The sequence below is a fragment of the Vanessa tameamea genome, chromosome 24 (assembly GCF_037043105.1).
Source record: "Vanessa tameamea isolate UH-Manoa-2023 chromosome 24, ilVanTame1 primary haplotype, whole genome shotgun sequence".
Lineage (NCBI taxonomy): Eukaryota > Metazoa > Arthropoda > Insecta > Lepidoptera > Nymphalidae > Vanessa > Vanessa tameamea.
The window spans coordinates 2,946,381-2,962,871 of NC_087332.1; the positions used below are offsets into that span (position 1 = coordinate 2,946,381).

The window sequence follows — 16,491 nt, forward strand, 5'->3', positions numbered from 1 at the left end:
ATTTAGACATGGATTCAATACGTTTACGATCTTAAAAGTTAAATAATTGATTAATGTATCAATGTATTTCTGCACTTAGAGACAAAACCCCAAAATTGACGTCAAAAGCATTAACACAAATCAACTGTACAGAACTGTCATTAAAAAAAAAATGAATCGAAGGTAATCCAGAAGCCGAACATCCGTAATGTTATATGGTTTAAAACGAAAAACTTTCGTTATTAAAAAAGTTGTATCGTATATTTATAAAAGTGTTTAAGAAAGGATTCCGAACGACCTACTTGGACGTTACTTTCTCCAAAGGCAAAATGTTGTGTAGTGCAAAACGAAAGACGTAGGCTTAATAATTGTACAGAGTCCATTGCAAAATTAAAAAAAAATATTAAAGTAAATGTCACTAATATTAAAAATGCGAAAGTTAATATGAATAATTCTTTAAACAAATATTAAAACAAACTGTATAATTAATAAATAATTCCTATCAAACAGGATTGCCTAGAATTAATTATATAAAATGTTTTCCTGGTATTGGTCCCGCTTTTTTGTGGCTGGCGTGTCGACCTCAACACATAAATATATCAAAGGACATGTCTGTAAAATTCTCATTATATTCAAGTTTATTGTAAATATTTATTATATTTTTAAAAGCTGTACTAAGTATTGTGGTGTTCCGGTTTGAATGGTGTGTGAGCCAGTGTAACTACAGGCACAAGGGACGTAACATCTTAGTTGCCAAGGTTGGTCGCGCATTGGTGATGTAAGGAATGGTTAATATTTCTTACAACGTCTTTGTTTATGGGCGATGGTGACCACTTAACATCAGTTGGCCAATTGGCTCGTCCGTCGTGCATTGGCGATGTAAGGAATTATTACAGTACGGATTTCTATTGCTGGTAGTTAAATCGTACTATCAGGTGTCCCATTCGACCTCCGTGGTCGAGTAGTGTGTACACCGGTTTTCATGAGTACGCCACTCCGAGGTCTCGGGTTCGATTCTCGACCGAGTCGATGTAGAAAAAGTTCAATAATTTTCTATGTTGTCTTGGGTCTGGGTGTTTTTGGTACCATCGTTACTTCTGATTTGCCATAACACAAGTGCTTTAGCTACTTACATTGGGATCAGAGTAATGTGTGTGATGTTGTCCAATATTTATTTATATATTTATATATTTGCCAGCCAATAGTACAATATTTATTATTTTGGTATTTAAAGCAAAAAATATATCTGAAACTGAAATCACTTATAAATAAAATCTTTATGAATAATTGAATTTCAAAAGAAGATTTTAAAGTAAATTTTAAATCGCTGGCGCCTCATCCTAGGTCTTAATAGTTTGTATAGAAAAGGGCACAACGCTAATGCAAATGATGTCCGTAGCTTTCTAGCGCTCTTTGAATAAACTCATATCGTATTAGCATAGGGGCATTCCACTTAACACGTGGACACTAATCCTAGGAACTATACAGGATTTCATTTCATTATTTATTTTAACAAATACGACGTATGAAATGGCTTAATTTATTGTGACAGTGGAAATTTGTTTTTTAAAAATAATACTTGTTTCTTATCATGCCTATATCAAAATTTTCTTCATTATGTTCTTTGTGTGTTAAGTAAGTTGGGTGAGAAAGTCTATCTGTCCAAACGATCTGTTGGTGTTTGTAAAAATTTATCGATTTACACTAAAAAGGCCGATGTAAAAATATATTTTTTTATTATTTATGAATTTCATTGACATTGTGACGGAGTGTTGGTTGCTTTTATTGCTTGGATACATCATAAATATTCTTGTTATTCGTTTTAGTTGACAAATATTTTTATCATCAGTAAATATAAATAAATTTTACATGTAAGTTTTTTGTATTAGATGATTTTAAAAATCACATGTTGTCGAATATAACAGAATTCCGGGTCCAAGCCCCTCTCGGCTTAATATGAATACTGGGTCAGTTTAAAATTAAATTACAAAAACAATAAGTATTAATGTTGAACGATATAATAACTGATGAGTGATCAGTAGACAAAACGACCTGCTGGCACTAAACCTGACCATATTATACATATTTAGGAATATTCTATGGTAGATATTTTAGGTCATGCTCTATAATATGGTATATAAAATATAATACCCAAAAGATCATTCTTACCAGACATCCTTGGGCAGAATGGTTGTTTGAAGTAGTCACCTCTGACGTAGACGTTTTTAACACCAGAACTATTTAATACCAAGCTAACCCACGTGTCTCTAGCGGTTAAGTTCATGTATTGTAATTATAACTGACCACTTTCTCCTCCTCGTTTGACTGAAGGTTCAAATGACATGTACTTTCATTTAATTTTATATGAAACGCATGTATAGATAAACACTTGTATAGGTGTGGCTAAAATACTTATATATTTGGATGGTTGTGGCCAATAGCAAGGGAGGCTAGCCAAGTGTGGAAGGCATAGTACACGAGTGAGGAATTAAACACAAGCACTTAATATTTCCAGTGGAAATTTTCCACCCTCTCACAATACGAGAAACTGGCAAAACCAACACAAGATTTTAATTTGATTATTATTAATATAACAGAATAATGGCTTTGGTATTTAGCCTCGAGACGTATCACGGCTCACGGCTCTTAAAGCTCGTGAAAAAAAAAACAAACAAATAAGAAAAAAATAGCTTATCACTAACGCCGTGATTAAAAAATATATATAGTAAGAAATATTTAAATTAATTATAATTTTGTATTAATATTTACGATAAGGATATTGACGTGTCTTTCTTCGTCCATGAATGCTATTGGCATTTCAAATATCGTTAAAATCCACAAAGTTAAATTTCAGAATATTCAAAGATCGCTTTCCTGCAGGTCACATCACCTGAATTTCTGCGAGAAAGACTAACGTAAGGAATTTTCAATTTTGCATTTCTGAATCTACTTACTTCGGTCGTGGAAAAGATTTTTAAGCCCAAAGTTTTACTATTTCCTTTTTATTCAGATAAATCCCATCTTCCTTGGCATAAAATCGTAAATGCGAAAGTGTCTTTGTTGGTTTATTTTTTTATCACGTAGCAATGGGATCAAATCGTTATTTTTGGATATAGATAGTTTATGACTTGGATACTTGTGTTATTTATTCTGGCAAAAAGCAGGACTGTGCATTTGCGGGGTCGATTGTATTATTAAAACAAAATTGTATGAAAAAATGTGAGAAGGTTTTACGTTTCAGTTCTTAAATATCGTAGGTTGTCAAATTTGATATATATTTTTAAAATATAATAGGTTATGTAGCACCAATGTGCCACGCATTTTAGGATCTCAGATTTTAGGTCCCTTTTGTCTGCTGTAACTTGTATTTAAAGTAAAGTTACCACTGGTTCGGAATGTAGATTCTATCGAGAAGAACCGGCAAGAAACTCAGTAGTTACTCTTTTTCAACATCTAAAAATATAGTCATGTTAGTTAGATACAGTTATAAATGACTGTATGTTGTGTCTCCTGTCTGAAAGTTATTTTTATCATCTATATAATCTTGTATCGAATAATATGCCTTCTTTACCAATGTATCTTTTACAAATGACCTGAATCTATGAAACGGCAAAGTTAAAAATGTTAAAAATGTCTACACACAACACTATTTAGTGTAGCTGTTTGGTGGTAGAATATTTAACGAGTTGGTAGTACCTACCAAGACTGACTAGCACAAAGCCACCAGCAAGAAGTATATTGTTAAATCAGGTTAAAAGTATTTTTTATTACAACAGTACTAAGGGATGATTACAATCATCACAAACCCTATTTAAAATATATTCGCTAACTAAAGTTTAAACAAGTAGCATGCGTTTAAAAATAAATCCTCAATTACTCGGAAAAAACGCAGTTTACAATATCGTTCTGATTTTATTAACAGAGTAAACCAAGCGTTGAGTTCTATCTGAATACGATTTCAGCCAGTGAAAGTATTGTTTCACGTAAGCCATCTGTGTACATGACGCGGTGAATGGCCACCGAAGCGGAACACAGTATCACTTTTTATTTTTATGGAACACTGGACTTATTGGAATATCGAAGTTCATTGCACTTGTTTTTAAATTTCTGTCAATGTTTGACGAACTTATGACCTTATAGTTTCATTTGTAATTCATTTTACTATTAATACATTTAAATTATTGAAAATAACTACTGAGCAGAAATATTTTTTAGATAAGGTTTAAATTGAAATTAAAATTATTTATCTAATTAAGTGACTTATGCCCTTACCGTTTCGATAAGGAATCTTGATAATTTATTTTAATTCACGATGATCAATCGTGAATATATGACAATTGTACGCGGTGTTTGCCCTTGATATTTGACATTTGCAAATATAGCCCACTCCTTATTTACTATCCGTCCTACCCTTCAAAGATCATCCGTCTTATCCTTACTTATCTTACCTACCTTAACCTAAACACATAAAACGGTGATGTTTTGATAAAACGTAATTTATGACTGGAACCCTCGCAGACAGCCGCCACATATCCCTACAGCCGGGTCATATATTCCTACCTAATATTATAATTGAAAATATGTTTTTTTTTTGTATAACTAATAAATCTATCATAATGAAGTTTTGCATACATGTTGTCTAGGGTACAGAAAAGGATACCCAATATCTGAATCCAAATACAGATGAGTAAAATAGTGTTACTAACTATATAATAATATATATAATTTGTGGTAAGGCTTTGTGTAAGGTCGTCTCGGTAGATACCACCCACTCATCAGATATTTTACCGCTAAACAACAGTAATCAGTATTGCTGTGTTCCGGTTTGAAGGGTGAGTGAGCCAGTATAACTACAGGCACAAGGGACATAACATCTTAGTTCCCTTGGTTGGTGGCGCATTGGCGATGTAAGGAATGGTTAATATTTCTTAAAACGCCACTGTCTATGGGCGATGGTGACCACTTACCATCAGGTGGCCCATTTGCTCGTCCGCCAACTTATGCCATAATATAATAACGGCAAATCCGAAACGACCGGAAAGAGTTCCGGCGCAGGGCCTTTACGTGCTTTCCGAGGCACGAGAGTGTTCACACTTTCAACTTCTTGACTCGAGCTGTCATTAAAAAACTTTCGATAGGAAAACCCAATACATTTTTATCGGGGTTTGAACCTAGGCCCTCGGGATCTGCGGCCTTTCATCTAGCCACCAGACCATTGAGGCAGTCTAACTATATATTAATTATACAAGAAAAAGAACGCACAAAGTCTTATATAGTAGTGTGCTTTATTTTAAAAAATAATACAAACAATATTTTACCAAAATATTTTTTTTGAATTACACAAAGCCAAGTAAAAAGTAAAGTAGTAAGTAAAGCTACGTAGCTCGTTTTTATATATACTAATACTACTAATATACATTTCATTAAATATATATTATATGTTTAATATTATAAATGCGAAAGTAACTCTGTTCTGTCTATTACGCTTTTGATTAAATTCTTTTCGAAACCAACCAAACAACAAGCTTCAAACCCAAAGACGGACAAAGGGTCCTCTTTTTAATTCACTTTTCAAATTTTAGAATTAAAAGGAATTTCTTTAACTTTGAAGACGAAATTCTAAATATAGTCTTATTATACTTTGTCAAGGTAATGTAATCACTTATATTTAAACCTTTAAGTACAACTAACAACCGCTGATAATGAGGTTTAGGTTTTGGCCTCAATAAGTTACATAGGGTGGATATAATTTATTCTGAGTCGTTTTGAAAAATTAAAATTAGAACCATTTTACGTATTTAAATTATTTATTTCAGCAAATAAAAGATCTGAGCAATGCTGGACTATAGACTAACACGCTGTTCCAGTGCTGGTAGAGGGCAAGAGATAACTTTGGGAAGTAACATGTGCGTGCTGTAAAATCGGCGCAACAGTCTATCTGGACTAACGCTGTATTCTAATAATTTATACTGATATAACAATATCTATAATTTAAATATGAATGAATAGAAAATAACATAAACGTCAAAATATCAGCATGGCACTTAATATTTGTGAACAGCGAAATTCTACGCGTTTTCAGTTAGTAAAATAATTTTCTATAGTCGTAAACTATGATCATTTTGGCAAATATCCAAAATGTTCTGCTAAGCGTAATGTCGTCATTAGTACGTACATGAAGCCTTAATCGCGTAATTTTGTACGCACTATTAATTGAAATAATTTTCTTAAAAGCATTCTGTATAGTAACAATTTAACACACATTTATATTACACACACAAGTAAATTGGCGTTAGATGTGTGTGTAAATGTACGAAGTAAGCACACATGCACCCGTATGCTCATAAAGAAATACAAAATCCATACATTACTTCAATACAAAATCAATACTAGTATAATTAGTATTACTTGTATTCATATGCATTTAATTATATTTTTGTCTGCAACTGAGACTAATGTTTCGATTCTTTTTATTAATTACCGGTGGTCTCTCGCGTTTGAGTGGGGAGGGTCAAGTGTGAGGTACCTAGTTTTATTTTCATCTTCAAAACTTCACGATAATCGGTTGAGTAGTTAAGAAAGCGTAACAGATAAACAAATTCGCTTTCGTATTTACATTACGATTCGTAACTAGAATTTTAGAAAAAAAAAGACTGGATTTAGGTTTGGCATCCACATCTAATTATTGTGAAAAACAGCATTGTAAATGTGTTCATTTGAAAAGGGCAACCATGCGAGTTTCTTGCCGTCTCATCTCGCTCAAGTTTACTTGAATAAAGTTGATATGATTTGATTTAACTTACGAATCAGACTCGGAAATGTGAGGTAAATATGTCTTAATGGTACTCACAACATTACATTTAATCGGTTGCTATATTGAAACAAGACATGTCACTGACTCTTCGTTTCTCTTCTGGATTTGAACTTGCAGTCACTTGTTAAAATTCAGGAGTTCTAACCACTATTCCACCTTACCCTACCATTATTCATAGACTTCTGATCCGTAAGTAATAAGCCAATTACAGCTATTGAATTTCTACTTTTACTTCCGTTATCAAATATAATTCACTTCACAAATACAGTATTTACTTCGCTTATACAAATCGTAAGTCTGTTTAATAAATGTACCAATAATTGTTGTATAATAAACATAATCAGCCTGTAAATTTCCCACTGCTGGGCTAAGGCCTCCTCTCCCGTTGAGGAGAAGGTATGGAGCATATTCTACCACGCTGCTCCATTGCGGGTTGGTGGAATACACATGTGGCAGAATTTCGTTGAAATTAGACACATGCAGGTTTCCTCACGATGTTTTCCTTCACCGCCGAGCACGAGATGAATTATAAACAAATTAAGCACATGTAAATTCAGTGGTGCCTGCCTGGGTTTGAACCCGAAATCATCGGTTAAGATGCACGCGTTCTAACCACTGGGCCATCTCGGCTTTTTATAATATTTGTTGTACGATCAAAATAATACACGAACTTCCTTTAAATAAATATCAAACAATAATCTTGTGTAAAACAAGTAAATGTTTAGAAATGTCATTATCACTGTTCTTGTTTAAAACAGTTCGTCCCTCCTACAAGATTGAGTAACTTCTAAAGTTTTCTTAAGTAATCATCTTTATTCTCGCTTGATAACGTTAATGGTAGCTCAACAGCTGGTTCCGTATTAAAATTATAAAGATACTCGTTATGTTTTACAGTTTTGCGCGTAAGTTTATTATGACGAGCTAATTTGCAAAGAGAACTGAATTTTTATGTTGTAGCAAGATAAAACCTCGCGATATGGTTTCGGGTTGAAATCACATGTCGGGCCGGTAAAATGTTATTGGGTTTTTAATTATTAGCTGCGATTATAAATATCTCGACTGCCAGATAATATCTCAATTGTTACCATTTAGTTATCTTGTGGACAATAACGTTAGATAAATACTTGAATATCCAAATTTTCTATCGAATATTGTAATAGTGGAGTCAAATAATAAAATTAATTGTGATGTGCAGTCCATAACGTTAAGCGATTTGGTAATTTATATCTTGCAGTGCCAATAGGTATACTTTATTCCAACCATAACAGGAAAAAAATCAAATAAACAACATTTGACGGGAAATTGACGCCATATCATTGGTTGAGAGCTTGATTAATCTATGATATTCACTATGGATTAGCAAACAAATAGTGTTTTGAATGTTAACGAAACTGATATCGGAATTTTGAAAGTAAAATTAAAGTGGAAATAAGTAGTTAAGTGTAATGGTGTTGTATTATAAATAAAGATATATTAATCATAAACTCTTAGTAGTGCACAATATAGCTGTGTTATTATCAAATCGCATGAAATACGTAAATCTAAGTTTTGTTTATCTTTTTTCCTACTTCCATTGGAATAGGCTATAGGTAAGATTACCACTTACCACAAGACACATTTACAAGTCCGCGTACCTAACATAAATAAAAATAAATGGTAACATGTTTAGTTGATGTTATGTTTGTACTTACATATGTATATACAATTTTGTTAATTTAAGTTCATACTCCAAATACCCCTAATTTCACAAACAATATATTAAAATAAGAAACTTCATAGCGTACGTTAAAATATATATAATTATCACAAACGACGTCATTCAAAGCATAAACTTCACGGCACGTTGGCACATACTACGGGTTGCAAGTTTAATCACTGAGACGGTCAGCCAAGTCACCTAGATATTCAACAATGACCGTGAATTTTAATAAATGGGTGATCACACTTGACTTCGTACAAATTGTTTACGTTTTACGTTTATTTATAGTAAATTCGAAAGGTTTAAAGAAACGTTTTTAGTTATTTTTTTGGTAACAAGACAAACTGATATATTATATTAGCGGAGAGTGAAAGATCATATTGGGTGTTATGCAACCCCATTTGGGTAGGTACCACACACTTGTCTTATAACCTACCACCAGGTAGTAATACTTGGTATATTGTACCCGTTTAAAGGCTGAATGAGCCTGTGTTACTAAAGGTACATCGGACCAAACATTTCAGTCCTTAAGGTTGGGACATTGGTTATGTAAGAAATGGTTGAATTTTGATGCGGTGCCAATATCTATTAGGGTGACTACTAATCAGGTGGGTTATTGCGCATCCGCCTACCGAATCCATAAAGAAATTGCAAAGTATTTTCTCATATAAGTAGTACGTAGATCATCTATGTCAGTAATATTTAGCGTATTCCTTCAGTACTGTTGTTACTTACAATTTTAGACGGATATGCGTTGTTTTCAGGTCTAACCACACTAAGCGCAAGCACCACTGAATTTCTGAGCTAAATTGATGTTTATAATTCATCTCATTTTCGGTGGCGAAGGATAACATCTTGACGAAACCTGCTCGTGGTGGATAAGACTCTGCCACTTGAATCCACCATGGCACGTTGCAAGATCGTAATCTCCAATAAATAAAAACATTTTGAAATTCAGAGTTAATTCAAAGATCAATAATATTTATTTTTATCACTTTTTGCAATTTAACAGGACAAGGTATACACGCCTTAATACTATAATCTTGTTTATGTTTCCTCTTTTTATTTGTAAAAAGCGGGAGCAATGAATGGTAATGTTTTCAGGTCAGTGCGGTCTTGTAGTGGAAATAAAATTCAATGGCTGTGGAACAATACCCGATCCGGAGAATAGGGGGAATCGATGTCTAGGGAAGCATGCATAATGTAGGTTTTATACGGGCTCCTTGATGAATTAATAATTTCAGGTGACTTCCACTTTCGATTTCGAAAAAATGTTACTCTAATCCACTAAAAAGCTCTCACTCTAAAAAAATGTTACTAACTACTAACTAATTTTATTTAAAGGACGTCCAGTATTTATATGACCAGTACATCAATAGTGCATGATATAATATTGTGTTATGTCGTTGTCGGTTATATAATATATTATGTATGTACATAAACATACATTATCATTACCGATATACATTAGTAGATATATATTTTACCTATGATAAATAAGTTTAAGTAGCAAAACGTCCAGGTACCTAAAATATTTAGGAATACGTCTAATATGTATGTACAATTTTTATATTTTTGCGTAAAACCAATTTTTAAAAATATGTATTTTATTTCGTGATTCTTAGAATCGTGAGCATATTTGATTCTGACATTTGTAATCACTTACGTTGTGGAATAATTATTCATTTCTTATTGAAATCAGCCTTTTTGTCTGGTAGACATTGACGAATTGTTATTCAACCTTTTTTGGAAAATCCATAAAAAAGTTTAGATGGACTATGAATTGAAACAGATGGGTTTTATATACAATGGTTTCGGATGTCGATTTGGGGAAGATAAGAATAGTACATATTCCAATTTTCTATTCATGAAAAAAAATGGCACGAGAGAAATTCCAAAATAATAACGAACGAAAGTATATGTAATTGTAAAGCTGAAGCGAACAAACGAGCCAAATATTCGTCTCAAATTCCAAATTAAGTCTTTGTCCCATTTGCAGTTGAAAGACTTAAAAGTATAACACCTCGCCTTGTGACAGGTGGGCCTGTTCATTTATCCCCAGAGAATAGGAATTGCGATTCAACGGGGAAATATAACTAGAATTCTACGTGGTCCTGATTTGTACTGTAATTTTTTTTCTATATAGTTAAGGCCTCGATGTAAACGTGCGTACGTAATTCTTGAAATATTTGTCGTACTAGTAAGAGTGGAACAGAGATCTTTATCTTTGGCGGACAGAGGAATTTTGTCAAAAGGTAGGTATTTATTTATTAGTAATAACGATTTACATTGTGAAATTAATTAGTTTCTAGATACAGATTAAAATTAAAGATAATATTTTTGTACAAATCACGACTGCGTGGTATGGTGTTAAAAATGCTTGCAATCTTTTTCCGTTGTAATTCAATGACACGAAAATACAACCATGTCTAGGGGAAAAATTATCCAAACCTGTCACCAATGAATAAGGGCATCAATTGTAAAAGGCACAAATATTCCCTATTGTAGGAGAAATAACAGTCACTTGAAATACGACATAAGTTGTCAATTATTCTTGGCTTGACTCTTTTTCGTTGAACCTTTTCTGTTTCCTCGGAAAATCCATTTACATATTTATATCCGTAAAATGATCGCTATTTTTTCGAACGTACTTCACACAAAAACCGCTGAATATATTGACATGAAATTTGTACCGTTATATTCAGCGTGTTTCAGAGATTTACAAACATTAACTGACTGTCGGAATAATGTAACTATTGAGTTTATTGCCGGTTGTTCTCGGTAGAAGGTACATTCTAAACCGGTGGTAGCTTGAAATTTCTAAAGTGAAAATGAAAATTCAAAAGTGCTCACAGTAACTTACTTGAATAATGTATATTTTGATGTTGATTTCGATTTTAATGGCATTATAAAAAACAATCACGGTGACACTGATAAATCTTTATTCGTAAATTATGTTATTGATGCGAAGACCAAGAAAATAGAGAGTGCTTATGTGAAAGATGTATTGGCACGTCTTGGGTAAAAGATCGACACGTGAGCCGTGACGACATACGGCTTGACGAAATCTTCCTTGTGTGGCGCGTATTAAGTATTAAAAACATACAAACTCACTATTAAAATGAAGTTGAATGATTAAACTTAATTTTATACATCTGTGTTAAATATATAATGAGATTAATTGGCGCTTGTTTGGCGTTTGTTTAATTAGGCTACGCAAGTAAATAAAATAGATAAATTATAATTTTGTGTAATGTTTATTTCGAATAAATGTTTAAGCGGTTTTATGTTCGCGTTTTTTTTTATTTATAACCGTTCAAAGTGTAACCGAGTTACAAATCGTTTGAGTGAGATGGCATTAGAACAGCTGCCATTTAGAAATCTGTTCTTTTCTAGCACGAGCTTATATTAGTTAGTAGAACTTATAGAATAAGCAAGTAGTATTTACGGTAGGAATACTAATGACTGTCTTATTGGTTAGTTCTCATAATCTCATATATCTAGGTTCAAGCTCCGGGTTAATATTTTTTTAAATAAATGCTAAACTGTGTATAGATATTTTTGAGACTCGTCAATCAGGTTCAGGAAGGTTTGATTGCTTTTCTTTTATTTCTATCTAATTCTATTCAAGTTCTCTACTATATTATGCATGTATTATACATATAAAACTTCCTCTTGAATTTCTGTAACTATTAAAAAAAAACCGCATCAAAATTGAGTAGTTATAAAGATCAAAAAAGAGACTAATAACTCGAATCGGTAAAACGTGTAACATTTATATTTTACTGTTATTACAAGACTGGTCATCATGAATGGTAAGTTTTTTCGTAATAAAATATTAAATAATATTATGATTTGTATTAGCTATTGACACCGTTGTTGTTTTATTCAAATACATCAATATCAAAATCAAACAACAATAATACTTACTTTTTATCTGTAACTAGTAACAACATAGATAAAATCGAATTTTAGAATTTTTTTTTTATTACTCAGAATGGTTCTACGTCATAGAGATTGTACTGTCAGGTTGCTCCCTGAAAAAAACTGTATTACTACTCAAGCGAACATGCACCATCTTGAAATTAATTCGATATCGAGTTCAATGACATTCAATAAGCCGTCATAAAGGACTTGACAACCTGATTTCAACTTTCCAATACGAAGCTCTCATATTTATCACTTTACCGACTATGTCGCTCTCAAAAAGGGTACTGTGACTATACGCATATACTAAGTTCGACTGATTCGTTTGTCTAGTGGATAGCTCGTGAGGTCCTAGGTGCAAATCCAATTAAAAAAATAGTTATGTCAAGATTTTCCCAGTAGCTGCTCGAGTATTGGAAAGTGGTAAAACTCTTTTGTTAGTATAGGATTATCGGACCCGTCGTATTATGAGTGAGGGAATATAGAGTACACATTTATTTGGGCTCACACTTGAACACTATCAACCTAATTCAGACCGGTTTGTACAAAAAAACCACCACGAAACCACCACCTACCAAGAAAGCAATATATCTATAACATAAACATATATTAACATAGTAATATAGTTGGTATCGCAATCGAATCGAAACGTAAACGTTGCTGTTCAGCCGAGTACTTATTTGGATTCAAAGATTGTCGGTATTATATCATTACCGATATAAGTTAGTAGAATTGGCCCTGTTTCTTCATTTAAACTTAACTGTTTTACATCGGTAGCCAAAACTGGTTTACACTGGTTAGGACTGGTTTGTACCAGTCTCTTAAGTAAATATATTATGAAGAAAATGTAGTTTGTCTTTACGTGCAAAGTGATTCATTTAGAATGGCATGTATACGTCACGATACTATATCGTTCCAACGTCCGTCGCAGCGGTTTAAGCGAAAAAGAATCCTATATAACCCGGTTTACGCGTCATCTATATTTTATAAGTTATTTCTTTTTTTTAATGAGTTCAGAAATAATATTGTTGATTAAGAGGTTTTTAAGTGTTGCTAAACAGTATGTTAAATATAAAATACTCAATAATGTATTTAATATTTTTATTATAATTATAATATATGTATATTATAATTATAATAAAAAGGTTACGTAACTTAAGTGGAGAAGTAAGATGTTTTAATTACGGGCTGACTGGTTACGTGCCTTAACGCGATAATTATTTTAATAAATTAAAAAATAAATATATTTCGTTGTACTCGACACAGATCGAAACCGCTTTGAGTTTGTATGGGCTTAATTTGTATTTCATCTCGTGCTCGACAATGAAGGAAAATATCGTGAAACTTACAAGTATTAAATTCTCCTACATGCCTTAAAGTCGATTCGAACTTGCGCAGTGAACTCTTATCACTGTCAAGAGTCTTTTACTTTTATAATAAACAGAAATTACAAAATAAATCGTACCTTTGAATATTCTCTGTATTATAAAGTATGTTCTAATTTTTATTTCATAAAAATCGATTTTCGATCAATTCAATCGATTTTCAACACATTGTGTTTAATAACTTTTTATTAAACTCGAGTAAATCGATCATTGCTAGCGGTACATATTATGGAATAGTTGCACTCACATTTGACCTTGAAATTTAACTCGTCTCGTCCAAAAGTTTCACTTCGAAAATAATCGAATAAAAACTTCATTGTAGGTACTAGTGTGTCTGCTCTAGGTCTTAAATTATTTAAAAAATGGTTTTTATTCTTTATACATTTAACTTTCGAATGTATACTCTGTCACTTACCACGTTATAATTATACAAAATGCTTCACGGTACATTTTAGTGCAACGCTCTTAAACTTGTTTACAAGCATTACGTGTGCCAAGTTCACACATAAGTGACAAAAGAATATGACTCTTATTCCGTTTGTATAAAGTCGAAATTGTTAAAAATGTAATGTAACACCTTTTTTATGACTTGTGGAAGTAGCCTAAAAGGCTATTTAAGTTAGAAGGTATTCGTGTTATATTTTATGCAATGCCTTTTTGTATGTGAATTCAATGTTTATGAAACCTTTGACTTTGGGTTAAATATTAATATTATTATAATGTAAAAATCTGGTTTTTTTAGGACAATATTATGGTTTAGTCTTCGTCAGATGTACGTGACATATACACACCCACACCAATGCAAGCACAACGTTGTGCATACAAACAAACCACTAGCATATTTTGAAAGTGTGCGTGCAAATCACTTAGAAAACATTGAATGACTGGAAACAATATATTGTCGTCCCTACTTTGTATGAGCGATTTTTTTTTTTTTTTGTTTTCGTACATAGTTATTTTACGCGGCTTACACTAGAGCGAACTATACAGCGGTAGTATACGGTTTTATATAATATTATTAAGACTTTTTATTTATTTTAATAATAGTTTTGTGTTCCCACGACAATACCCATTATTTTGTTTTAAAATATCTTGGAAACCGCAGTGCCATGTAGTCAAACCTGAACTATCAACTCCAACAAACAAAAAAACAAAATTAAAATTAGTTCACGTAATATATTTAAACTTTAACTGTTGTACTAACTTTTACACTGTTTTTTTTTTAAATGTAAATTGTCATTTTGTTTGTATTAATTTTAAGTGGAATCTTGATTGATTCATATTTTTCTTGTATTTGTTGTCGACTTTAAGTTGTAATTATAATTGTTGTTTGTTTGCCAAATACATAATAATAACAATAAAAAAAAAAAAAAACAAAATCGGTCAAGTCGTTTAGTAATATTTATATATAAATAAATAAGTAATCATCGCAAACTAAAATGAGAACTCACATATAAAAGTAGATTCTCACTTCCGAATAATAATTATCTATTAAATCAAAGTTATCTCGTATCATCTTCGCTGCGAAATGATAAATGTCCATTCCGTCACGATATTTCGTCTATAGTAAATGAGATGTTTTTCTTCTTCCACTTTCATCTACATTCCAATACTGTGTGTTCATTCGACGAAATCACCTTTCACTGTATACGTCATAACTGAAACTGTTCCGTTTGTTTAAATTTTTATTTAAAGACTTGTTCGCGTATTCATAATATCGGTTACCTAATTCACACGGATACAATTAGAAATTAGATATATATATATATATTTTAAATATAATAAGGTGAATAGAGTTTGTGGTTGGGCTTGACTTTGTGTATTTAAATGTCTACACTTATCTACTTATTTCCACTTTAATTTTACTTCCAAAATTCACTCTTAATTAAAGACTTCCTCCGTTTAAAAATAAAACCGGTGATTACGACTTTCTTCTTTGTTTTTAAAAATATAATTATATTTTCAATTTATCTTGTCAGAGTTTAAGTTAGAAAATTTTAAATATAAGTATTAAAAAAAAAAAACTTCTGCAAAGACTAAGTTAAACATGAACGGATTAGTCGAAAAGTTTCTCGAATGTTCTACGAAAACGTCTATTGTATCTAACGGGCGATGTTACACGATTTCAAACGTAAAAACAGTACTAATTAACAATACTAATTAATTTAATATTGTTAAATTAATTAGTATTGTTAAATTGGTGCTCGAGGAAATACTTGCATTCAAAGTTATTTTAAGTATCTCGAGTTTTAAACAGGGTCGTGTTGATAAATTGTATCTTAAAAGCTGATTTACTTTATGAGCCATTGCGCTTTATTAGACTAACTTTATAGACAAATACAAAACAGTTCATCCGTTTCTCGTGTCGTCATCAAGAGAATACATTTGTTTTTGATTATTTACTATTGACGAGCTCAAGTATTACTAATAAAATAAAATAAGAGTTGAAAATATAATTAGAACGATTAGTATTTAGTTAAGTCGAATTGGAATTAAATAATTAATTGATTTTATGTATTTATTTTTAATTATCTTGCTTCGTGAAATACTTTCGCGTATTTTCACATGACACATGATAAGATAATCACATTGAATTAATATTTTACATGTGAAAATAAATTAAAGTAAAACTTTGAAACAATTATGATCATTGCTACTGAATAATTCACTGTTGTATTTTTTCCAAC

General features: G+C 31.8%; 1 protein-coding gene across 1 annotated transcript in view; it reads right to left on the reverse strand.

Annotated features, from left to right (window-relative positions):
- The window catches only part of LOC113398107 (uncharacterized), a 63,544-nt gene that overhangs the window by 22,503 nt on the left and 24,550 nt on the right, over window positions 1-16,491 (reverse strand). The gene's annotated exons all lie outside the window — the stretch shown is intronic.